The following is a 25754-nucleotide window of genomic DNA, read 5'->3' on the forward strand; positions in this document are numbered from 1 at the left end:
AACGGTATCTATACACCAATAGTGTCCATATTAAGAATATTACATAGAAAAGTTGGAGGTGTGGAGAACCAAAGTTCACTATAAACAGGGAGAAAGGGATAGTCTTCATTATGTAGTTGATGAGAGGATGACCAATCTGTTTGTTGAGCTCGTGTCGATCCCATTCTTGCAAGACAATCTGCTCCAGAATTACACTCACGATAACAATGCTGAATCAAAGTTTGTGGAATTCCACTTATCAATTCCCATATATCTTCCACAATTTCCTTAATTTCCCATGGAACTTGGCTATTTTGATGATTAAGGAGATCGCATAGGAAACTAGAATCCGTTTCAACAACTATTAGAGGAATTCTAAGTTGTGAAGCTAAGCGCAGTGCTATTCTAATAGCAAAAGTTTCAGCCAGCAAAGATGTTGCATAAGGAATAGGAACAGACCCTGCACAAATGAAAGAACCATCATCCCGTCGAAATAAACAACCAGCTCCACTGGGACCAGGATTACCAAACGAAGACCCATCTGTATTTATTTTTGTCCATCCATTCCTTGGAAAACTCCAAAATACTGGAAGAAGAGTTCTTGAGTGAAACTGATTCGTCGAAACTGTAGTCCAATTTAGAACATTCGATACTAGTGCATTAATCGAACGCAGAGTACGTCTTATATCAGGTTGAGAACCATCAAACCGACTTTCATTTCGACATTTCCATATCCACCATAAAGATGTCCAAACCTGATGATATAATCATTTGTCTGGAGTCTACTTAAGGATATAAGAGACTTTAAGACATTCTGAAAACACTGGGAGAAAGACAGAGCTTGAATACTACCAAGGCATGTAGTTGTTGTTGCAGCCAAATTGCCCGTGCAAAAGGGCATTGCAAGAATATATGGTACTGAGAATCATCACCATGATTACACAATGAACACGGGCTATCCACAACAAAACCCTTGGATGCGAGTAACTCAGAAGTAGGAACAAGTCCTTTACAACACTGCCAGAGAAAGAACCTAATTTTGAAGGGGAGTCTTATTTTCCAAATCAACTTTGTCAACGGAAATTCATTTCTGTCTCTGTTCTTGAGTTGCCATAGTAGATCATATTCAGATTTAACCGTATAGCTGGCAGACTTATGTGGCACCCAAATCTGCCTCTCTGCATGGGATTGAAACCTGAGGGGAATGGAGAGGATTTTTGGAAGAATACCCGAAGGCCAAAACGGTGATTAATAACCGCCCAATTCCAATTTGTCTTGTTTGGGGATTTATAAAGTCTGCCACTCTTTCATACATGCATTCTGGTGGTCTTGGAGGTAGAGTGAAACTGGAATCTAAAGAAGGTATCCACCTGTCTTTCCATGCATCTATAGACAAACCATCACCAACTTTCCAAATAAGACCATGACTGAGTATAGGTTTCATCTTCCAAATATTTTTTAAACATGGTGATGCAGTCGATGGTAATCTAGCTTGCATAAATGACGACGCCGGAAAATATCGAGACTTAACATTTGAAGCCCAAATAGAATTAGGGTCCATTAGCTTCTATGCTTTCTTACCTAACAAAGAATAATTCTGCAGTTGGATATTGCATAGTCCCAGACCTCCGTAAGACTTGGGCGTGCAGACGAGCTCCCAATTAAAATAATGGAATTTATGTTGACTTGTATCATGCCCCCATAAAAAAGCTCGTCTTATGTGATCCATCTGATCTAGCACACCTGCAGGAATGAGAGTGCAAGCCATCAAATATGTTGGGAGTGCAAATAGTACTGACTATGCTAAAGTTAGCCTTCCTCCTTTTGAAAGTGTTGCTGCTTTCCAGCTAGCAAGTCTAGACTGAAACCGTTCAATAAGAGGTTGAAACTTATCTATTTTGGATCTCCCCAATAAAGATGGAACCCCTAAGTAATTGGGGAACTGAGTCGTTGCTGGAACTTTTAATCTCCTGGATAAAGCATTCTTGAATAGTCGCGAGAGGTGCTTGTTGTGAATAAATTGTGACTTATAATAGTTTACTTGTTGACCAGAAAATTCACAATATTTATCAATCACAACATTCAAAATATGGGCTTGCTGTAAATCACACTTCCCAAACAACAATAAATCATCAGCATACATCAAATGTGATAAGGAGCAACCTTGACGAGACAATTTGAGGCCCGTGAGTTGCTGACTTGCATGATCTTGGTGAAGCTAGAGAGATAAGACCTCTAAGCATAAGATAAACAAATAGGGAGACAGTGGGTCTCCTTGTCGAAGTCCACGAATTGGCTTGAAGAACCCGAAAGAAGACCCATTAAGTAAAACTGAGAAAAACACCGTAGAAACACAGAACATTATCTTATCAACCCAATCATCATGGAAACCGAATCTCAACAACACCGCTTTCAGAAAATTTCATTCAATTCGATCATAGGCCTTTTGCATATCAACTTTAAGAGCATATATCCTCTTATTCCTGTTCTTTCAAGAGCGGATGAAGTGGAAAGCTTCATGAGCTAAAAGGACATTGTCATGAATATCTCTGTCTTGCAAAAAAGCACTTTGGTTTGGTCCAATCAGCTTACTAAGAAGAGGACGGATTCTATTTGAGATAATCTTCGATATAATCTTATAAGAAACATTTGCTAAACTGATTGGACGAAATTGTTTAGGTGTAAGGGGATTTTCCACCTTAGGGATGAGCACCAGAAAAGTGTGATTTATATTTTGAGCAAAAGTACCATGCGAGAAGAAGTATTTAACCATGGAACATACTTGAGCACCCACAATATTCCAGTATTTAAGGTAAAAAATTACCTGAAATCCATCAGGACTTGGTGATTTGAAGTGACCCATCTTTTTAAGAGTAGAAAAAATCTCTTTATCGGTTACCGGTGCTAGTAACTGCTGATTCTCTTCATTTGATATTACAGATGGGACAACATCAAGGTAGGAATCATCTATGAGTGGATCTTCCATTGTCATAACTCGGGTATAGTACTGCACAAACTGGTTCCCAATTTGCTCCCTATCAGTAACCTCACTTCCATCAGGTTTTTTCAGGCGAACTATATTAGACTTGTGACGTCTCCTTGTAACTACTGTGTGAAAATATCTAGTATTAAGTTCACCCTGAATAAACCACATTTGACCAGATTTTTCAGCCCATAAAATCTCTTTTTGTCGGAGTAGTTTCTGGTGTTCTTCTTTGTAGTAAAGTTCTTCTTGAAATAGAGCATCTGGAGGATTAGGTAATGAAGCTATTTTGTCTAATATATTCTCCAAATAATATGCAGACCTTTTAATTGCCACATCTAGATGGCCAAAAATATTCTTATTCCACCATTTAAGCTTCTGCTGACAAATCTTCAATTTCTCTGTAAGGACATGAGAGGCGGACCCCCTTACAGATGGTTGCCAAGCTTCAGCAATAACTTCTTGACATCCTGTCTTTTCTAACCAGAAGGCCTCAAACCAAAAAGGTCTCGGGTGATATTGTGTTGTTGTATTTGGTTTAATAACCAGCATCTTGTGATCAGATTCAGTACTATGCTTATGATAAAGACAGTCATTTGGGAAGCATAATCTCCATTCAACATTTGCCAGTGCTCTATCAATGCGCTCATGAGTTCTGTTTCGTCCTTTCTGACCATTACACCAAGTAAACACCAGTCCTTTGTATCCAATATCAAACAACTCACAGTTATTCATTGCTTGTATAAGCCACTGGGCTTTAGAAGGACTGAAAGGGACCCTTCCTCGTTTTTCTTTTGGTTTAAGCACATCATTTAAATCCCCTATACACAACCACGGTTGTCTGGATGGTGGTTTGAACAGATGTAATTGCTCCCATTGTGTAGTGCGAATTACTGGATCTGGACTGGCGTAAATACCCGAGAAGTACCAAACTTTCCCACTTTCATGAATTTCAGCCTGAATAATCCATGAAGATTTATATAAAATAGTTACCGTACACAAATCAGACCACAGTAACCATAAACCACCAGACAATCCCTGAGAAGGAACAATACATGCATCAGAGAAACCAAGCTTTCGGATTAGTCTACCTGATTTCTTCCACCCTGACTTTGTTTCACACACAAATACAAGAGATGGTCTTTCTACAGTTATAACATTTTTTAGTTCCTGTATTGTTGAATTAAGACCTACACCTCTGCAATTCCAACTCAATACAATCATAGTGCTTCTTCCCTTGTCATAAACAACTAAGCTAGCAGGATCTTTCCAAAACAAAACAATACTCCAACCTAAATGAATTCAGACCCAAAGACCAATCTCACCCACCAATTTCTAGTATGAAAAACGGAACAGTGATAATTCCCACTCTGAAAAGTAGCAGTAATGACAACTACAGACAAACTGAACGAAACCCATAACCGGAGCCCAACTGTGCCTGTAACAGTGATGGAGATGTATTGAAAGTGTGAATGCTGGATCAACTCGCATAGTCACACTCCCAATTACTGCCCTTCAAAAACCACAGACTACAACAATGAAACTAGGTTCTTGTTTGCACAAATTTGTTAGCTAGCTTGACCATCTACTAAGACCTTGAGAGAAAGGAAATCAAAGTTACTCAGACAAAGGTAAAAATCGGTCGGAAACGGTCGGAATCTGATAAGAGCCCAAAACTGTAGTTTTAACCCCTTAATAATAATGTTTTTAGACCAATTATGCGAGTAATAAATAAGAGTTAATGCTAATTATGTGTTTTTATGTATTTCAGGCATGAAACTCAATTATGTGAATAAATGTGCCACTTTGGCGATATAAATGAGCAAATGGTTGGTTTTCTTTAAGAAGTTAGGATTAAAAAGGCCAAGACGGCAGTAAACAAAGACACAAAAGTCGTGAGAACTTAGAAGATTGTATCTTTGGACTCAAGCCTCGGAATTGGGGGTACCTTATGTCAAAACTACCGGCTCGGAAAGAGCTTTCCAATGGTCCAAACCTTGACCAAATCAGAGGAGTAAAAGTGGACAAAAATCCTGTTGAAGTCGAAGCCAGCTGAAAAGGGCCCTATGGACTGAAGAAATTGGGCTTTGGGCTCGATTTTCTGACCCAAAACATGGACCCTCAGCCCATACACGAAAATGTGGATATGGTCTTCTCCATTTCCACACACAAGACTTAGCTCTTAAGTATCAATTAGCTTAGGTTAGAAGGTAGCCATTAAACCTTAAGTTCTAGATCTAGTTTTTGAGTTTTGAATTAGTTAATTAATTAGTTTCCATTTTATGTTCTAGTTTCATTTCTTGTTTTAGATTAAGTATTTGAATCATTGTTTATCATTGATTAAATAAATAAAATAGTTAGTTCTCGTTAAATTCAATTTTGTTATTTAATATTGTTTAGATCTAATTCCAATTCTTGTTATTCAGTAAATTCTTAGTTGTTAATTTATATTATAATTATTGTTTAGTTGAATTTAGTAAAGTTAGAATCTTTATATGATGTATAGTTTTAATTCAATTGGAAATGATAGTTTGATGAATCAAGGCTAAACCTCCATTAGAGGGGTTTGATGAAGCCTTGGTGAAAACTTGATTGTGTAGCGTAGAAATGTTATAAGAGTCTATTCCACTCTAGAAGGAAGTTGATTCGCCATGAGAATGGGTGGAATTCCTCACATGCTAGTTATGAATTGGTAGAAATGCCATGTATAATTAGGGATTAGAACGACCAATTCTTACCGTGAGAACGTAAGAATTGGATTACAACCATCTATGCTAGTCTCTTAAGTTGGATCGAGGTGGATTCAATTCCCCCATAATTCTTATTCTAGATTCAAACCTTAGTATTCCGTAGCATTTCGTAGTTGAGTTATTCATATCTTGTTAGTTAAATTTGTATCGTAGTATAATTCGTAATCCTCTCATTGACTTTGGTAGGATTGATAGTCGTAGGAAACTTGAATGCTAAAGAACTAGGAGTGGAACGAATCTTCTATTCCAACTCTACTTTAATAGATTCGAGAGTAGAAAACAAATATCTTTGATAAGTCTAGTATAAGTTTAAATTATAGTTTTACTTTCGTTTAGAGTTTAACCACTTTATTCATTAGTAAAATTATCTTTTTACGATTATCAAATGGCGCCGCTGCCATCTTAGTTGCCTTTAGCATTGTTTTCTTTAGAATTGTTAATTTTCCAAAGTCCCATAACCCACCCACCCTTGTTTGATTCTAAATATGGTTGTCCGTTTCAGCACTAAAAATTTTCCTCGAAAAATTACACGGAGCGCGACCCGCGCCCAAGCGCCTGGAACTCCACTCTTTGGTCGAAGCGACCGCCTTTACCAAGGCAAAACATGAAGCCCCAAGTGAAGCGCTGGACCTCGAGGTTTTCCCCGAGCACTACCGCCCACCAAGGTTAAATTGGAGCCACGGGCCCAATAGCACGGAACTCAAATTTCGAACTGGCGCCACTGCGCTTTGATAAGAGCCCAAAACTGTAGTTTTAACCCCTTAACAATCGTACTTTTAGACCAATTATGTGAATAATAAGTAAGAGTTAATCGATTATGTGTTTTATGCATTTTCGGGCTTCAAAGTCCATTATGTGCAGAAATGTGCCACTTTAGCGAGATAAAGGAGCAAAGGTCGGTTGCTAAGGAGTTCTGTGATTAAATGCCAATTTTCAAGAAGACAAAGCCTCTGTAAAACCCGGTCAAAAGATAAAAAGTCAAAGTCCACGTGTGCATAAATAGTGCACAAAGTCAGCAAAACTTCCGAAGATCATATCTTTGGACTCAGACCTCGGAATTGGGCCTACCTTACGTCAAAACGACCAGCTCGGAAAGAGGTTTCCAATGGTCTAAGTCTTGACCCAATCAGAAGAGCACAAGTGGACGAAATGTTTGTCAAAGCCAACTCCAGTTGAAGAGGCCTTTTTGGACTGAAAGAATTGGGTTTTGGGCCTGATTCTCTTGCCCAAAACATGGCTCCAAGCCCATGCACGATTTTGGATCTGAAACATCAATATAACAAAACAGAGCTGTTTTCTGACTCGCGGCTGGGATTGAGTTTCAGGAAGTATAAATCGAGGGTTGTCATGTCGCCACGTTGAATTAAGAATTAATTAAAAGTCTTAAATTAGGCACGATTAGAATTAAAGTGTTCATTACCTTAATAAAATTTATTAATTATTACTGTTATCCCAAATATCAAAAACCCACCCTTCGTCTCCTCACTCCTAACTACTCTTTCGCTCCTTCAACTCTCTTTCTCTCTCTCAAATCAAAGAAAACGGCTTGCAATTAAATAGAAGTTGAACCGAATAGTCATTCTCTCTGTTCACCTTCTCCAGTTCTCCAAACTACTTCCGATCTCTCTCAAGCTATGATTCTATTAGAAAGATCAATGTGTTGTCTTCTTCACCTAAAGCCAACGCATGTCGTATACAAGGTAAAGTTTCTATCAACCTTTCTTCTTTTGCTTTGGTTGTTCTTTTCCCCCGAATTTCAAATGGTTTATGTTTTGATTCAATTAAACTATTGGTATTTTATTGGCTGAATTTGGGTCTCACAAAACTATGAAAGAAACTATTTAGTTCAAAGTGTGCGTATCTCGCCGATTTATTTGGTTTTTGTAATTCAAATATTCTGCTAGAAGGAATAAAAGGCTTAAGAGAAAGAAGGGTGTGATTGGGCAAGAGAAGAAAACACCTTATGGTCTTGGTGTTAGTATGGAATCTGGAAAGAAAAGCAATTCGAAAAGGTTTGAGAGTGTGAGGAAGTCTTTGCCTTCAAACTTCTCTGTAAGTCGATCTGAGACTCCAATTGTTGCTCCGAGATATTCTTTGAGAAGTAGTTGCAAGGAAAATAAGAAGCCCCCTTTGGCAGGAAACTTTGAGAAGTCTTTAATTGATGATGAACATAGTAAGATCACAACAAGGCGAACTCGCAGAATATGATTTTGGGAATGTGTTGTTCTTTTTTTATCAGTATTTGGAGATGTGGGAACTCAACTTTTTGCTGGGATTTTAGTTAATGGACCGGGCTTATAGTTTTTATTGGTTTTAGAAGAACTTCAAACATGTAAGGTTCTATGCTATATTGCAGTTTGATTTGATCCTTTGTGGATTTGGTTTTTGTTATTCCTTATAGAATGAAATTACAGTCTTAAAAAAAATATTCATTATAAATTTATACAAGAATCAAATAAGTTAAGGGCTATTCTTTTTTACTTCTTCATAGTGTAGAACATATTTGTTTGTACAAATAATACAATTTGACATGAATTTGCATCTTTTTGGTGGGCTATTTTTCTCATTTTTGTTATGTTAGGATCATACTCTCAAGAGGAAACTCTAACCATTGATTCCTTCATATCTAACTCTTAAGGTTTAATGGGAGGAGGTTCATTGATGAGGAAACCATGACCAACAAGGATGTTGTAAGCGGTTCTTCTTATGAGGAGTTGACGTCTAGGTATTGAGGTATGTCCATTTAATTGCACTTGAGATTTTGTAAACCCTTGAAATTGTATCATTTGGGACAAATTATAATCCGCTTTAGTTCTACAATATTTTTTTCAACTTCTTCTCGATTTCAATTGAAGTTAACCAATCTTAGAAACACCATGGATAACCATTTAATATATCTTTGTAATGCACTTTTTTAAGTTCCAGTGGCAACCATGCATATTTTACGGGTTTCAGGTTCTTCTTTATTAATACATTTCAGCTCGACTAACATGGAGTCTCATTATTAGCTAATTAAATATGGCTATATATTTCCAAGTAATTACATTGTTTAGTCAAAAATTAATTTTTTGCGAATGGGGTACTTGCTTTGCTACAACATGATTATAACATGATTATGTTGTTCTTGCTATATAATTTTAATTGATGTGGGCTTGCTATTTTAAGTGTATTATATATTTACACATTAATTGTGTGATCCAAGTAAATGCAAAATGATTGATATGCCCTTGATTCAAGTGGCATGATCTTTGGAATGTTGTAAAGCCTCAACCACAATGGCGTAGGATTAGAAATTAATTGTGAGAATTATGAAAACCATTAAACAATAGAAACGCCTTCAGTTCTCCATTCGAGAGTAGCAGGGGCTAGGAGGTTATACCACTTATAGTTTGCTTTGGGGCTAGATTTTTGTATCATGGTGCTTGAATGGTGGTACCATCATGAGATGGGGTTATTGCTAGAGATTAGACTGTTTTAAAGTGGAACAACTGTTTCACTTTTTATTTTTTTTATTTTTTTATTTTTTAGTTTTTATTTTTTTTTTACTCTTTTTCAGGAATACAACTGTAAAACCTTGACATCCACTTACTTACTTTGACATCCGATTATCAAGAGTGAATCATCATGTATGTTTTATCCAGGGAATCGAAGATATTTCATGTCAAGTAAATTAATGAAAATAATCTATACATAGATTTGTATTGCTTACACGCATTTTTAGTGTATCATGCATGTGACAGGAAAGGGGAGTTAGCATCTAATGTGGCCCTCTATGATGACCTTAGCTAAATAGTGTATGTATGTGTTGGCCTCTATGACTTATCGTTTTGTCAGAAAAGTCATAATATATTTTGTAAGAACTAAGCATTCCACAGGTATCTACGTTTCTACACTATTAGCCTATCGATGAGCTAAATAGCAGGTTTACATTATTTACTGCACTTAAGATTTCAGAAGATTTTCATACTACATACTTGAACTATTAATTAGAGTCTAATGTCTGACTTCATAGTTCATACATATACTTATCATGTTGTATGCATATTAGGTAGATTTACCGTAAGGAAATAAGGCATGGAATTTCAATCATTGGTATCTTCATGCTTCAGGGACAAAATTACTAAAAATATAAGCATAAATAATAGTTCAATAATGCACCCACACATTAGAACTACAATATCTTGGTCTGAAAGTGTTTTTCCTTTCGAATTCATTGCTTCAACTTGCGACAATCCCATATCCATATTAGTTTGAAATTCAGTTAAACTTTAGTTCCATGACTGAAAAAGTTTCTTTCTTCGACGAAATGCACACTCACTTAGGTAGCTTTTAACTTAATGTTGGTAACATCAACCTTTTATGGATAGGATTTGTTTTGTAGCATATGAGGGGGATTTTCAAGTTGGGTTTTAAGGGTGTGGTCTTTACTGGATGGTAAGCAAAGGTAGAATGTCTTGGAATTGCTTTTATGGAGTATTTAGATATATTTATGTGGGTTTCTAAGATCAGATTTTGGATATTTAGTAGCTCGGTTTCCTGACTCGCGGCTGGGATTCGTTTCCAGGGGGTATAAATCGAGGGTCACAATTGCCTCCACGTGAGATTATGGCAATAAATCAAATTCTTAAATGTGGAAACCCTTCGTATCCAAACCTTTCGTTCTCGAGACTAGAATTTAATTGTGAAAAGCTTTGAAACCTTTTGGGTTCTCCCTCCACCTCTTAGTGCTTCAACCCTCTTAGGTATATACCAGAACTCCTCTCTCCGATCCCCATATCGCTACTTCTCTCTCGGGTAATCTCCATCTCTATATGCTCTTTCAATTATATTCTCATGGCTCCCTTCACCTCTCAGTGCTTCAACCCTCTCAGGTATATACCAGAACTCCTCTCTCCGATCCCCATATCGCTACTTCTCTCTCAGGTAATCTCTATCTCTATCTGCTTTTTCAATTATATTCTCATGGCATCATTTTTTTTTACCATAATCTGAAGATTGAGATGTTGAGATGTTTTTAACTGTTTAAATTAATAAATTTTCATTCGGTGTTTCAGTGCAAATGATGTTTTCCAATAGGAATTTTTTCAGTAGTTTGTATATTTTCTATTGTTTTCCCAATAGGAATTTTTTCAGTATTTTGTATATTTTCTATTGTTAGTTTGTATATTTTCTATTGTTTTCTATGAGTTTTACTGCATATTGTTATTAAACAGGTCATTGGCGCACTCTCTCGCACTCTCTGCCTTTCTCACATTGCACTTAGGTACTCTCTCTCTCTATTTCACTATACTTTTTGGTTTTTTAAACAAAAAATTTTCCTGTTTTCTCAAGGTCCATTACTTAGGCAAATAATCAAACGTCTCAACCAAGCTAAAGAGAGTAAGATCCCATCTAAGGAAGATTAACAAGCCTCCAGTCAAGACAATTCAGGTAGGCCTTTTTTGTTTTTTATCATCCGTTTTTCTGCTTTGGCTAGAGAGTTGATCAATTTGCTGTTGTTGTAGAGTCCTTATGGCGATATAATAGATTGTGTTCTATCACCTACTTATAATTAATTGTGTTAAATTATTGCAAATAGTTTTCGAGGGCTTCAGTCAACAACACTCAGACAACTCAAAAGCGCCAGCTTCCTCTAGCACCTGCTATTCATTAGTATCTGATGGTGTGGCTTAAAGAATTTAAGCTGCATTTTTGTAGTGGAGGTCTGCTGGGGATTGATTTGGGACCAAGATATCTGGATAAAAAGGGGAGATAAGTTTTTGCAAATAGCACTATGAGCATCAATGATTTTATAGATCATAATGTTGAACAATTAAAAAGATGTGCACAGACTTACTACAGCAAAAAATGGGACTTTCAAAGGTCAAAAGAGAGGCAAAACTGCAATGTTTAGAAGGCTCTAGGTGAGTTGCATTATCTTTTTGTCTACTCGATTCACAAGAGTGATATAATTGACTGAAGTTATTAAGCTTACATTTTGCTTTTTTAAGTCACACAATGGATTTTGTACGAATCTTTTAACAAACAATCAGAGCAAAAGACAGATGTAGGTACAAAATTTGTTTACATGTCCATATGATATTTAGGAAATTGAAGTTTTTATTGTGACCTGTGGAATGTGGTTCCATGGGATGGTTTGGGTGACTAAGGTCTGATGTCTGATTGTTGGTAGCGGGTTGCCCGATTGTGAGAAGGATCCCTCACATGACAGGTTATATGATAGAAGTTTCGAAGAGAGCCAGAACCGCGTCGTGGGAGGCTTTACGAGTTGCATTACCCTTTCTTCTACATAATTAAGAAGAGTGAAATAATCAATTTAGGCAATTAAGTTATGACATTTTACTTTTTTAAGTTAAAGAATAGTTCTCCTATTAGGGCAGGAGACAGATGTAGGTAAGCAAAACACTTCACACGTCCATATGAGATTTAGGAGATAAAAGTTTTTATTGTGGACCATGGAATGCCTTTCCATGAGACAGTTTGGGTTAAAACGTCTGATGTCCACTGATGGTAGTGGGTGATTCGTTTGTGTGAATGATCCCTCAAAACATATGATAGAAGGTCCAAAGAGAGCCACAACCGGAACACATAGAAGGCTCTACACGAGTTGCATTATTATCCAGACCACCGCTTTTAAGATCATGCATCTGATATGATGGTCAAGGGTAAATGGTATAGTACCTTTTACCCCTTAATAATGAACAAACCTTTCTTACGTTAAATTGAGGGGTATATAACTGTGTGTTATGCAGTTGTAGTATTATGGAGTTGTAGTAGGAGTTTCTGATTCCTTTCTTTAGTAGTCGTTGCATCCTTAGGCTGTGTTGGTGATGCAAATTCTTGAAAAAATGTTGCAAGAGAGTAAGCCATGATTGAGAGGAAAGAGAGACAGAAAAAAAAAATCACTCATTGAAAAAACAAGTTACTGGATAAGCATGGTGATGTTGTAGTATGGTTCTTTTGTTTTGCTTTTGTTATTTCCTCCACTTCTTTTTTTTATGAAATCTGTTTTTCTCTCCATTTTTAAACTGGCATAAACTTATCACCATGTTCTAAATTTCTCATGTAATTATGTATACAAAGTCATATAGTTTGGATGTTATTGTGTTATCTTTATTTTCTTGCAATTTATGATGTCATTTAAACACAATTTTTTACTTTGTTGTAACAGACAGATATCTTGAATGAACTGAAACAATGGATCCAAAAAACTCTTCTTTGAATCCGTATGCATCATCTTATATACCACTCTCCAAATGAGGAAAAGGTAGTGAAAACAGACCAGCTTATGTGTATCCTGGAGACTCTGCTGGTGATGATAAGACTTCCTTGACCAAACATCCTGTAATCCACAGGCGGTGGACAGGCGGGAACCTTAATGAAGAATCCGAGATGGATCTGGCAATTCTTTCGAGCAACTATCTTGGGGTATCATATCAGTCCATTGTTGATGTCTACTTTGCAAACGTGGGTGATCTGGAAGCCTCCCTTGACATGCTGAAGCAACTTGAGGTTGTTATCTTTACGCACCACTGGCCTTTTAGTTGAGAGTGGGAACTAGGAAAGGTATCACTGTATCAACTTGCTCATAATCCCCTCAAGTCCCTTAACCACCCTTTGCAGCAAGAAAACATGAATGACAAGAGAAAGAGGAGAAATTAATTGTATATAGAATAAAATAAAGGATGATAATATTTTTAACAGTTTTACTTGGTCAAAATGAAAAAAGAACACTTCATAATTGCTACCTAAAATCTAAATTTTTCTTATTTACCTAAACTTGGAGCTAGAACCAGCAGATCCTTAGAACTGAACCTACAAAAACAAATTTAGATGTTAAATTTATGATATTTGGCATGTGTGATTCGTAACGACCAGGTTTGTTTATTGCAAATATGAGTACTGTTCCTTTAGCACCATCTCATGTTGTGCTCGAAGAGAGTCATATCTTTGACCAAGGCTCAGGGAAGCCAGTCTTCATCTAATTTGAACCAACATTCCACTCCAGTTGTGCTACCTAATCTTGAATAGGGGTCATCAATCATCGAAAGCAGAAGAGGACTCTCACTCACCGTTGCAAACCTCTGTTATAAAGGACACAGGAAATAGCATTGTTCATGATTTGACGCCAACGCCACTGTATACCATAGTCATGTTTTTGGTTGGGTCATCATCTACACTGGGGACTCCACTCAAGAAAACGATGTTCTATACAAAGAAAAGGTTATGAATCTTGGCGATTGTTATCCGCAACTCGGTGATAGTCAGAAAACAACACCTTTACGAATAACCTACAGGTGTGTTTCTCTATATCAAGTGTTTGATCCGTCAAAGAAATGTCAGTTCCACCCAATGCTTATATATAATATATTATTGCTTCAAATGTTAATGTAGTCCCAGGTCTAAAAGATGTTCTGGAAGCGATAGATATTCCAACGAAAATGCATATGAAGGAGTGAGGATCTTAAATGAATCAATAAGTTCTGATGAAGACATGGTAACAAATATTTCAATTGGAACAACGACTAATCTGACGGTAGAACATCATTTCCTAGAATCTCTATACATTTTAAAAAAAATAATGCCACACATGTTATATGTTAGTTATTTGTACTGTCATATCGGTATATGCTATGTTTGCTTCTTTTAGTCTTTCTTATATATACTAATTTTTATAACGAGGTGTGTGTAATAGGAATAGTGTTTTTACGTTAGCCCTCTTCCATTGTTCGTCCTCAACCTGACAAATCCTTCCTTTGTATGCATGAATCATGTTCTAATTAACAGGCAGCTTCTGATTTTTCGTGTTGTTCTTTCGCGTTTAAGTTGGTGCGACTGCTTTTTGATGAGCATAGTGAAGTCTTTTTCTTCTTCTTCTTCTTGAAGTTTTAAGTTTTTTGGTCTTTTCTTTTGTTTGTGTGATCTTTCGGCTGTGGGTTTTAAAGGCGGAATACTTTGGCTTGAATGGAAGTGGATTTTTGAGGTGGTGTAGATCTTCACTATAAGTTAATTTGTTTCCTTTTATAGTAAAATAGTGTTAATTTGAGCCGAAATTGATAACTTTTGGTTTGATAATTATAGATTTGGGTTGTGTTTGTGTTTGTGACATACTGAAATTCCATGGAAGTGAAACTGAATGTCTCGCGAGGATGATGTTTTATTGTTAGGTGTGTGTGAGTATGATGGTGGTGTTGTGTGGTTTGTGTTGGCTGGTGTGTAATTGTGGCGTTGCGTGTGTGGTGCAGGTGGTGGTAGTGTGGTGGTACTAGCAGGTGGTAGTAGTGTGGTCAGTGTGTGTGTGTGTGTGTGTGTGTGTGTGAGGTGGTAGGTGGTGGGTGGTGTAGTGGTGCTGGTGTCTACTACTTGGTGTAGGTGGTGCTGGTGAGTGGTGATGTGTCTACTACGTAGTGGTGTAGGTGCTGCTGGTGCAATGGTATAGGTGGTAGCTGGTTTAGTGGTGTAGTGATTGGTGTGTGTGGATCGATGTCTGCTGCTACTGCCTCAAGCATGCTACCTCGATCTTCGAAATCGATAATCGATGTTCTTTGTTATTCGCGATGATGCTGTTGTGTTGCTTGATATGTGTGTGATATGCAACTTTTTTTATCACGTTAACTTTTCTATGTCCATCATTTCACTATGTAACTATGTTGCTCCCATTAGCTATAGTTAATATTGCTTATTTATTTTTTTATTCATTTATTTTATATATTATATTTATTCTTTATGCAGAAAATGGGTAGGCTGTCAAACACCTCTAGAGATATAAACAAGACAACCACAACATCTTTTGAAGACAGATTCCCAATTTATGCTACTCAAAGCACCTCAAAACATAAAGCTAGCTTTTCTATATCTTTATGACTACATCTACAAGTCACACCTTAAACCAAAACTCAACCTTAGAGAAAACCCTAAAAAAAAGCGGATACTGAATTATATTCGAACTGGGTTGCCAATATAGATTAAGTTGTTGCACATCACGGAGTTATGTCACTTACCACAATTCCTCCATGAATAATTTAGTTATTATTAAGTTTTCGACTCATTTTGTATTGTATATTTCCCTCATCATAATGTTACACATTATTATCTTACTTCAAAATGCTTTCAATAATTTGGAACAAAGATGATCGAGTTACCTACTCTATATCATTCAATCATATTTTCCTTTTTTTGGAGCGCATTATTTAGAGTTCATCATCGACTTGGCTTGCTTATCAATTTTTGGTTTCCTTTACGATTAAAGAAATAGACAATACATGTGGAATTTTAAATCACATTATCAATTGTGATTCTTTATGAAATTCGTGCCGAAGGCACGGGCATTAACTAGTATAAAAACAAAGAAAAGCATAGTTCTTAACTAATCTAGTTTTAGTTTTAGAAAATGAGTTCCTTGTATCTAGGAGCTTAGGATAGAAAGTAGCCATTAGAATAGCTTCTAGATCTAGTTTTAATGGTTTTTAATTAAGTTTAGTTTCATTTCATTCCTTGTTTTAGATTAAACCTTTAAAATATTGTTATTCATTTGATTAGATTAATAAAATAGTTTATTATTATTCAATTCGTTTTCTGTCATTACATTTATAGATCTAGTTTAAATTCTCGTTGATATCATTTCTTAATTATTAATTAAATTCCAATTATTGTTTGTTAAATTAGTAAAGTTGGAATCTTGATATTATGTTTAGTTTAGATTCATATGGAAATGATTGCGGAATGAGTTTCGGCTAACCCTCCATTAGAGGGGGTTGAGAAGCCTTGATGAAAGCTTGATTCCGATTATCGTAGAGTCATCGTAATTTCTATTCCACTATAGAAACGATTAATTCACCATGAGAATGGGTTTAATCGTTCACATGCTCGACAAAATTCTCGAGTATCTGACTATAAACGACTCAATTTTTGTGTTTGGTGCATTTCATTTCATTTCCATATATTAGTGAGTGCACCATTCAAGTAACCGGGCCCTCCCTATGGAGTGTGTGGCTGTAAGTACCGGATCCTAAGTCCACGTTTAACATAATTCACGTTTTCCACTCTTGCATGTTTTCTCGGATTTTTGAGTCATGTTTCTCTATGGGGTGCATTATGTCCTTATTGCTTATTGTTTTTCCTTATAAAAGTAAAAAAAAATATTAAATAATAAACATAGTAATCTAGGAAGTCTCGGGAATCTGACTTTAAAAGACCCACTTTAAAAAAAAAACAAAACAAATTTTCTAAACTCTGTTGTAAAAACTTTTTTTTGGGGGTGGGGTGTTCATGTTTCCGTCCTAGAATGTTTTATGTCCCATTAGAGTTGCTTAGGCCATTTAATTGTATTCCGATTCGGGTTGACATAATCTATGAATTTAGAGTTCATTCGTTCGCATAACTTACGTCATGCACGCACTTTGAGGCATTTTCCACTATCTTATATGTCATCCACGGTCGGAATAGAGTGTTTTATGGATCATTAGATTGGAAATTCTCTCCTGATCATTTCCATATCTCATTCGCAAAAATCGGACCGGTAACGAAGCGGCAATGTTAGTTTGAAGTCGCGCTAAATATCGACAAAAATTCAAAAAATTCAAATTGGGCTTGGGCCTAACCCGCGCGCACCAGCAGCGCACCTGCGCCCCTTTGTTTCCACCAACAGTCGTGAGTTTTCATCTTCCAAACCGCCATTGACATACATCCAAGCTTCAAACCCTAAGGAAAATTTTTTTTAAAAAGAAACCTAACTACACCACGCCAAACATCCAAATCAATTTCAAATCTTCTCAAAAACCTTTCCACCACCACCTCCATCAATTTACAAAACCAAAAACCACCGAAAAATCCAAAGATTGGAGCTGCCGATCCACCACCGCGCCACCACCGCACCACCACCATTGTTGTTCCAGTGAAGTTGTTCCTCATTGCTTCCTACACCTTCTACAAACCCCAAATCAGTTCAAACAACCAATGGCTCAACGACGTCGGATTTTCCCAGAGCAAGCATTTACTGGCGACCACTTCGCGCCGTTTTACGGTGACGAAATGGTTAGTAGAGATTGGAATAGCTTGTGGTACTCGACCGACGACTTTTACCACGAAGAATTAGTCCGACGGTATTACAAAGCGAAATGTGCCACTTTAGTTAAAACTACAGTTTTGGGCTCTTATCTAGTTTTATTTTAGTAAACTAGTTCCTTGTATCTAGGAGCTTAGGATAGAAAGTAGCCATTAGAATAGCTTCTAGATCTAGTTTTAATGGTTTTTAATTAAGTTTAGTTTCATTTCATTTCATTCCTTGTTTTAGATTAAACCTTTAAAATATTGTTATTCATTTGATTAGATTAATAAAATAGTTTATTATTATTCAATTCGTTTTCTGTCATTACATTTATAGACCTAGTTTAAATTCTTGTTGATATCATTTCTTAATTATTAATTAGATTCCAATTATTGTTTGTTAAATTAGTAAAGTTGGAATCTTGATATTATATTTAGTTTAGATTCATATGGAAATGATTGCGGAATGATTTTCGGCTAACCCTCCATTAGAGGGGGTTGCGAAGCCTTGCCTTGATTGAAAGCTTGATTTCTATTCCACTCTAGAAACGATTAATTCACCATGAGAATGGGTTTTATATGATCTCCTTCTGAGGATACATCATCGAGGCACGAGCGTCGTCGCCGAAAGACGAATGGTGCTGGCCCATCGGGAGCTCAGGAGCCATCTCCTGAGCGTGTGCCCTCCGCTACCAGTACCGACGTGTTTAGGGATAGTATAGCTTGATGATTTTTATTTGTAGTTTTATTATTGTTAGTTATTTTAATGTAAGTTTTAATTCGGTAATTTCATTTTTGTAGTGAAATGTACTTGGAATGAAAAAAAATTAATATAATGTGGTTATTTTCATTGTGCTTGGTTGTTTCATATTGATCCCACCTTCCCAAATTGTTTGGGGGTGGTGGTATTATTTATTCCAGCATGATTTTTATATGACCCTCATTTCTAGAAGTTATTTCGGAGTTAGGATGAGAATATTGCCGATATGGGCATATCCATGAATAAATATGGGGTAGGATGAAATCTCGATAAGTTAGGTAGTTTTATCCTAAATTCAACCTAAAAGATACTAGGGTTGTTTTTAGAATCAAGAATATGAATTGTTTCCGTTTTCGGGTTTGAAAATTTTAGTATTTTCGAAAATTGCCGTAAAAGCTTTTTGGCAACTTCCCGATTCGTTTTAGCAACTTAAAACCTATAAAAACTTTATTCATTCTACACTCACAATCCACACTACACCTAACTTCCATCTCTCACCTTTCACTCCCACGTTTCCCGTTGTTCTTCACCATTTTCACAAATCAGCACCTCGGGCACTTTCGCCGCCCTAAGCCATTGTCGAAATTTTACATCGAGAGCACTGCGCCCAAAACAATAAATCCAAAACACCGAGAGCACGTGCCCAAGCCGAAAGCACTGGCCTACGACCTCACGTAGACCATAAATTTCCAATTTTCTCTTTGGTTGTTCCGGATCAGTCGGAGTTCGTTGTTCGAGGGTCATTTGGAGATGACATCCCTACAATAATACCAGAATAGTCTTTCGAAGATTTGTTCCAAAGCACTACTTATGGTGCTTGGTTTCGCGAGGTGATCACATACGTAGGCTAGGAACTGCTTATTGTAAGACCTGATGAACTTTATTCTCCAGCACTTGCATCTTATTTTTATGATAATTGTATTTTCTTTGAGAGACCGGATGGAGAACAACAAGTGTTCTCCATCAACATTAATGATGAACCAATGGAAATTACCAGGTTCTTGCTAGCATTTGTTCTTGGACTTGCTATGCCCGCTGAAATACAAGACCCATGGTGCTATTGGGTAGATAATATGCATATCTACACTTATGAGTTTTTGCATGAGTCGTATGGGGTAGGCATTTTCCTTATCGAGGACCAAGGGGAATATAACGTCGCCTTTGGTAGCCTGTCCATGAACATAGGAACTGTTATGTTTTGGATCATGCTAAACATTTTAGGGGAATGGCGTTTTTCTTCTGTGAATGATGCCACTTGGAGCGTCTTCCTTGCTTTAGCCACGGGACGTATGTGCTATGACCTTTCCAGAACCTTGATGTCTAGTTTAGCTCGAGCCCATAGCATGAGGTATAAGTACCTTCTTATGCATGTTCTAATTTCCCGTATTATGCTATGTTTCTTCCCTGTTTTTTGTACATGTTTCACGGATTGGATTACGGTCGACAGTGTGCGACCCACCAATAGTATTATTCGATCTTTCCGTGCAATGACTTGGCAAGGGTGGAGGATGCAACCTCATCAGGTTGCACCTTACACCCCGTCAGACCAAGTGGCGCTTAATAGGTTAGCAATAATAGATGATAAATGGCGGGAAGCCTGGCAAATTATCATGGCATGGCAGGGATATAAAGGAACCTCACTTCTTTATAGAAGAAGAGGATGAGGAGGATGAAGAATAAAAGCGGGGAGATAAGGTCAGTTTTAATTCCGGTTAGTGTCCGCTTATGTCCCAAGCAATTTAATTGTTAACCCCATAATGGGTGGAACTCTTATAGAGTCGTCATTTTTATTTTCTATATTAGTATGTTCTAACCTTGTTTTTTGCGAGACGTTCGAATTTCACGCTTCCATGGTATTTTTTTCTACCCTCTTTATTTAAATGCTTTGAGGACAAAGCATGATTCTTGTTTTGGGGGCATAGAAACACATGTAATTAAGGCATCCTGTTAGGATATAGATCATTATAATATGCATTTGTTTTCTAGTTAAAATTTCAAAAATTCAAAAAATATAAATAAATAAGTTATGTTATACACTTAGGAATATTGGTATTGTTTTCTTTTCTATGCTCTTAACAATCTAGAAGTCTCCGTAGCTTTTGCATCGTAATAATTGTTAGAAACTTAGGTTAATATATAGGTAATAATCTTTGCATCTATCTATAAATATTTTACATGAGTATCTATGATTGTTAGCGATAAGTTTACGAAATCTAGGCTAGAGTACTTTATTCTACAAATCCTATGAGAATATAGCCTAAAGCCTTATATGAAGCGAAACATTTGAGAAATGACACAAAGGAGAAGTAAAATCCTGATAGAGAAATCACACGTCCACTTTCTTGATCACTATGCCATATCTTAAGCGAGAATTTAGGCCCTCTTTGGATCGATATAGCCAGAAATTCAAAACTATGAATTATTTTCCGCTAATTAAGCCCCCCTCGAGCCTTTCTTTAGCCTTCCATAAACCACAATTCCTTTACCCTGTTACAAAACAAAAAAAAATTAAAAAAAAAAATTAACTTACCCAATCTAGAATAAGTCTGAGAATAGAATGAGTGAAGAAAGAAGAAGAGAAAAACCTGTGTAAACAAAAATTAGTTAGTTGCTTCAGAAAAAGAAAAGAAGTTTCCATCCAAGGAAAAGGAAAAGAAAAAAAATAGAAATAAATAAAAACTCCAAAAGTAAAATAAAAAGGAGTCAAAAGCCAAAGAAAAGAAAAGGAAAAATATGGCTAAGGATGGAAACAAAGTGTAGAAGCAAAAGTAAATAACAAAGGTTTCTCTAGTTACATAATATGAAGACTCTATTATCTCAGACTTGTCCTTTTGAATATCCATTTCCTTCCTTCTTAAACCATCTCCTAATCCCTGCAACACCTAATAAAGACCTCTAGCTCAATTAGGAATAGGTTAGTGTGATAGTAAGTGGCAGATGTGTTGATCGACTCCGGTTTCCTTGTGTGTTATTGAGATTGTAAGGTAAAGTGTGCTCCATCAAGCAAGATTTGGAGTAGATAAACTTCAGTGGAAAAATCGAGTGTCAGTATCTTGACTATTATTGTGATAACCTACTTAAGGACGCTATTCCAAGTTTTAGAAACGGACCTGTTAATGCATTTCATAGTATTACTCATTGTATATATGTTTATTCGTAGATGATCGATTATTATGCATATATTAACTTAGGTTTCACCTTGATATTTCCGTATGCGTTACTAGTGAGATGTATAGATAATTGGGAGCATGAATAAGGAAACAATAGTTTTATTTCTTAGTCGTTGTAGTATAGATGAAGTTTGTGAGTACCTTCACTGGAAAACTCTCACGAGGCTAGAACTCATCCACTAGGGAATTCCTAGTGGTTTAAGGCCTTGTTGCATATGGTCAATGCAATCCCACTCAGCGAAACGAGATTAGTTAGAACTCCATTTTTGGTCACTTATTCTAATTTCTCATATTTGCTTGAGGACAAGCAAAATGCTGTTTGGGGGTGGTTTGATAAAAGCCCAAAACTGTAGTTTTAACCCCTTAACAATCGTACTTTTAGACCAATTATGTGAATAATAAGTAAGAGTTAATCCGCGATTCGTGTTTTTATGCATTTCAGGCTTCAAAGTCCATTATGTGCAGAAATGTGCCACTTTAGCGAGATAAAGGAGAAAAGGTCAATTGCTAAGGAGTTCTGTGATTAAAGGCCAATTTTTAAGAAGACAAAGCCTCTGTAAAGCCCGGTCAAAAGATGAAAAGTCAAAGTCCACGCGTGCAGAAATAGTGCACAAAGTCAACAGAACTTCCGAAGACCATATCTTTGGACTCAGACCTCGGAATTGGGCTTACCTTATGTCAAAACGACCGGCTCGGAAAGAGATTTCCAATAGTTTAAGCCTTGACCCAATCAGAGGAGTAAAAATGGATAAAATGTTGTCAAAGCCAACTCCAGCTGAAGAGGCCTTTTTGGACTGAACGAATTGGGTTTTGGGCCTGATTTTCTGGCCCAAAACATGGCTCCAAGCCCATGCACGATTTTGGATCTGAAACATATAAAAACAAAGAAAAGCTTAGTTCTTAAAGGATCTAGTTTTATTTTAGAAAACTAGTTCCTTGTATCTAGGAGCTTAGGATAGAAAGTAGCCATTAGAATAGCTTCTAGATCTAGTTTTAATGGTTTTTAATTAAGTTTAGTTTCATTTCATTTCATTCCTTGTTTTAGATTAAACCTTTAAAATATTGTTATTCATTTGATTAGATTAATAAAATAGTTTATTATTATTCAATTCGTTTTCTGTCATTACATTTATAGATCTAGTTTAAATCAAGGCCCAATTTTTCGGGATATTAGGATATATCGGAGAGGCCAAAAAAAGATATATATCGGATATATCGATATGTCGGAGAGATAAATCGTTTTTGCCCATTTTAGTTTATTCAAAAAAAATCAAAAATCGGAATATATAATTAGATTCCATGATATATTGATATTGTTAAATTAGTCAACAAAAGTCAAAATCTCAAACGATATATGATACATCGGAATATATGTTTAGTTTAGTTTAAAAAATATTAAATTTCATATAGATAAATGATTTTTCGATAAATCGACCGATATTTTCGGCCTTGGTTTAAATTCTCGTTGATATCATTTCTTAATTATTAATTAGATTCCAATTATTGTTTGTTAAATTAGTAAATGAATCTTTATTATGTTTAAGATCCATTAGAAATGATTCTTGAGGGTAACCCTCCATTAGAGAGGGTTGATGATGATGAAAGCTTGATTCCGATTATCGCAGAGTCGTCGTAATTTCTATTCCACTCTAGAAACGATTAATTCACCATGAGAATGGATTTAATCGTTCACATGCTAGTTATAAATTGGTAGAAGTACCATGTGTAATTAGGGATTAGGAAGAACCAATTGTTAAGTAGCGATTCAATTCGGGTTCTGACGATTAAAATGGATTAGTAAGTTAAATTGAGTTAAGGTCGAATCAATCCCCCCTAATTCCTTATCATAGAATTAACACAACATTCCATAGTTAATTAGTCGTATCTTGTGGGTAGTTGCATCGTAGTTTATAATTCGTAAATCTCTCATTAGACTTTAGTTAAGATTATTTATATTTAGAGAATATTACTATGTGAAAGAACTAGGAGTGGAACGAACTTTCTACTCCACTATATATGTTCAATAGATAGAGAGTAGAAATATTTGATAAATTTAGATCAACGAATTTAGTTTTAGTTTTACTAGCGTTTAGAGTTTGATAAGTGCCCAAAACTGTAGTTTTAACCCCTTAATAATCATACTTTTAGACCAATCATGTGAGTAATAAATAAGAGTTAACACTGATTACGTGTATTTTATGTATTTCAGGCAGTAAAGTCAATTATGTGCAGAAATGCGCTACTTTGGCGAGATAAAGGAGCAAGGATTGGTTGCTAAGAAGTTCTGTGATAAAGGCCAAGATTCAAGGAGACAAAGCCTTTCTAAAGCCGGTAAAAGCTAAGAAGTCAAAGTCGGGCTTGGTAAAAGAAACACACAAAGTCGTGAGAACTTCCGAAGGCCGTATCTTTGGACTCAGACCTTAGAATTAGGTCTACCTTATGTCAAAACGACCGGCTCGGGAAGAGCTTTCTAATGGTCTAAGTCTTGACCTAATCAGAGTAGCAAAAGTTGACGAAAAGTCTGTTAAAGCCAAATCCAGCTGAAGAGCCCTTTTCGGACTAAAAGAATTGGGTTTTGGGCCCGATTTTCCAGCCCAAAACATGGCTCCAAGCCCATGCACGATTTTTGGATCTGAAGCATATAAAAATAAAAACTTAGCTCTTTGTTAATGGTAGCTAATTAGACCTAAACTATAGATAATTCTAGATCTAGTTTTAATTGTTTTTAATTAAGTTTAGTTTCATTTCATTCCTTGTCTTAGATTAAACCTTTAAATCATTGTTCTTCATTGATTAGATAAATAAAATAGTAGATTCTTACTCATTTCGATTTGGTCATTTACAATTGTTTAGATCTAAATTCTTTTATTACTTGTTTTTCATTTCCCAGTATTACCTAAGATTTCAATTATTGTTTAGACAAATTGCATAAAGATAGAATTTTTATATGATGTCTAGTTTTAATTCAATGGGAAATAATAGTTGTATGAATCAAGGATAAACCTCCATTAGACGAGTTGAAGAAGCCTTGATGAAGCTTGATCTTTGTTAAACTTAGAAATCGTCGTGATAGTTATTCCACTCTAGAAACAATTAATTCACCATGAGAATGGGTTTAATCGCCCACATGCTAGTTATGAATAAGTATAAATGTCATGTATAATTAGGGATTAGAATTACTATTTTGATATGCGAATCATTCAATTTGGATCACGACGAATCTTTGTTAGTAGGATTAAGTCGAGTTAAGGTGGATTCAATTCCCTTTAATTCTTTATCTAGATTCAAACCCTTAGCATTCTATCATTTTAAGTTATTAAGTAACTTGTTAATTGAATTCACCTCGTAGTATAGAATTCCCCTCGTAAATCTCTCACTAGACTTATGATTGATTAGTTGACACGAAATCATCGCATGCTAAAGAACTAGGAGTGGAACGAACTTCCTACTCCACTATATCTTAATTTGATTGAGAGTAGAAAACTTTGATAAATATTGACATACGAAAATAGTTTTAGTTTTACTAGCGTTTAGAGTTCTCGCGAGCTTTAGTCATTGGTAAAACTAGTCTTTTTACGTTAATCAAATGGCGCCGCTGCCATCTTAGTTCCCTTTAGCATTGGTTTCATAGTATAATTAGTCATTTTTAAGTCCCATTAAACCCACCCACCCTTGTTTGATTCAAACTGTGGTTGTCCGTTTCCGCATTGAAAAGTTCCTCGAAAAATTACACGGAGCGCACCTGCGCCCGAACGGAGCGCACCTGCACCCAAATGCCTGGAACCCTGAGCGCGACCTGCGCCCAAACCGAGCGTGACCTGCACTCAAACACTGTAACTTGAAGTTACACGGAGCGCACCTGCGCCCAAACAGAGCGCACCTGCGCCCTCTGCTGAAATTTCCCAATTTCCTCAGGTTTGTTTCAAACTTTCCATTTCTTCAAGTTTTCAGTGTTCTAACTTGTTATACACACTGATCACGCGTAAACAAGACGTTATTCATAAGCGAAGCAAGGAGGCATTCAGGTACTCTTTTCTTCCACACCTCGCATCTCCAGTTAGAGGTTT

At 36.3% G+C, this 25754-nt stretch overlaps 1 long non-coding RNA gene across 4 annotated transcripts; it reads left to right on the forward strand.

The window, feature by feature from the left end:
* Positions 1-10280: 10280 nt before the first annotated feature.
* LOC147487142 (uncharacterized) lies at positions 10281-13101 on the forward strand. 4 transcript variants are annotated; one of them, XR_015201423.1, is made up of 5 exons: positions 10281-10635; positions 10926-10975; positions 11044-11142; positions 11291-11615; positions 12884-13101. It is a non-coding gene; the product is annotated as an uncharacterized LOC147487142 (long non-coding RNA). The 4 variants fall into 4 exon arrangements; XR_015201422.1 differs by having other exon boundaries at positions 10926-11142; XR_015201424.1 differs by having other exon boundaries at positions 10926-11142; positions 12888-13101.
* Positions 13102-25754: the final 12653 nt, after the last annotated feature.

This window comes from Coptis chinensis, chromosome 7, assembly GCF_015680905.1.
Source record: "Coptis chinensis isolate HL-2020 chromosome 7, ASM1568090v1, whole genome shotgun sequence".
In the NCBI taxonomy this organism is placed as follows: domain Eukaryota; kingdom Viridiplantae; phylum Streptophyta; class Magnoliopsida; order Ranunculales; family Ranunculaceae; genus Coptis; species Coptis chinensis.